The sequence below is a fragment of the Halyomorpha halys genome, unplaced genomic scaffold, assembly GCF_000696795.3.
Source record: "Halyomorpha halys isolate HHAL.00 unplaced genomic scaffold, Hhal_1.1 Scaffold220.1, whole genome shotgun sequence".
NCBI classification, from domain to species: Eukaryota; Metazoa; Arthropoda; class Insecta; order Hemiptera; family Pentatomidae; genus Halyomorpha; species Halyomorpha halys.
In genome coordinates this window covers 328,569-330,293 of record NW_027104907.1, presented here as the reverse complement: position 1 = coordinate 330,293, position 1,725 = coordinate 328,569, and the positions used below count along the sequence as shown (strand labels likewise).

General features: G+C 25.6%; 1 protein-coding gene across 1 annotated transcript in view; it reads left to right on the top strand.

Moving 5' to 3' along the window:
• Positions 1-6: 6 nt before the first annotated feature.
• LOC106679792 (micronuclear linker histone polyprotein) overlaps positions 7-1,725 on the top strand; it is a gene marked incomplete in the record, with an annotated part of 37,409 nt that continues 35,690 nt past the window's right edge. The window contains 1 exon segment of the mRNA XM_067045989.1: positions 7-30.

The following is a 1,725-nucleotide window of genomic DNA, read 5'->3' as shown; positions in this document are numbered from 1 at the left end:
TGTTTTCAGGCACCTTATTATCATGCTCAGGTAATTTTTCTTTTATTATTAATATTTAATTATTACTTAAATTTGATAATATTTAATTTGGTAATTAAAAAACTTGTCAAGCCTTCACTTTTTTTAATTTGTTCACTAGTAAGATTTTAACCCTATTATATGCTAACAGGAGGAATCGTTACTGTAGTAATAAAGGATCTTCATGATGTTTCATCTGGTATATTGGTTCAAGATTTTCTTGTCCTTTCTGTTACCATATGTTGCTTTTCAGCAGCGGCCTCTTCCTTGTTTTAATTAATTTCGTTATATAATTAATTTAGTGGCACTCAACAGAGCTTCAAATTTTATAAGAATGATAATCTATTGCACATAAAAATTTTTGGGAATATGCATGGGACAAAGACTTTCTTTTAGTAGTTTATTATAAGATGTGGTTATTTAAATTAATGTATTATAATCACCTACGATTGTTACAGATGCTCCTCTGAACTATGTTTGGGTACTTACTCTTAGCAATTAAAAAAAAAAAATTAATTCTACGTAATTTGGTTTATACCCATATGTATTTCAAATGGTGCCCTTTTCACAATGATGAGAAGATTTTTAACTGTGGATAATATATACAAGGAGATGGTTGGGGGTGCAGTCAATGTAGAACATAAATAAGTAAGAACTTATTTATTGGTGCCAAAGTTCTAGCCTTCATCAGGGCTAAGAAAAAAAACAAGATAATAACCAATGAATAAAAGGATATATAGAATTAACTAACATTATATAACTAACATACATGTTAACAGACATGAATAGTTCAAGTATTATAAGAAGATAAAGGCTGTATGATGAGAGTAATATTAAAATTACTCTTAATTAGTTGTAGGAAAGACTAGATAATAAAATACATATGAAATATAATTAGTAAAGATATGTACAAAATGAAAAGTATTAAGAATAAAAATAAAGTAATGAAAGAAGTGAAAATAAAACATGTATATATGGGTAATAAAATATGTAAGTAACGTAACAAGACAAGGAAATAAAAAGATAAAGTTATATAATGCAAAAGAAACAAAGAAATATGAATATTTTAATTTAATAATTGTAATAATTTTTTTTAAAAGTAGTGAAGGACATTATTAAAATAAAATAATGTTAGTATAAAAATTTTTTTTTTATCTTGTGTATATAAATGAACAAAATTTCACAATTGAAATTGATATAATTGACAAATATGAGAATCCATTGTATATGAGTATGGGGTAAATCCCGAAATGTACAAAATATTGAATAATAATATGTTCTAATTGGAAGTTTTCTTCACCTGATCATATTAAAAAATTAATATAATCAACTTTCTAGAAAAATAAGTCCAATAAAATAATTTAAATTAAAGTTATGGAAAAAAATATATGTAATTAATGAAATATGTAAGTAAAATACTAGAAACAAGAATCAAAATATAAAGTTAAGTAAGACAAAAGCAGTAATAAGTAAATATGACAATAATAATAATATATGGTGAACATAACTAATATAACGTAGGTAAGGAAGAATAGAGAAGGAGAATGATGACAAGAAAGATGAGAAAAAAAGATAATAAAACTTACACTATGAACCTGCTTGGAAGAGGTGGAGAATCCAAGTGGGGTGGCATTACGAGTTCAAAAAGTATGTTAGAAGAGATGACGAAGTTACCGGAAGGTCAAGAATACATTACAAGTTACTTGG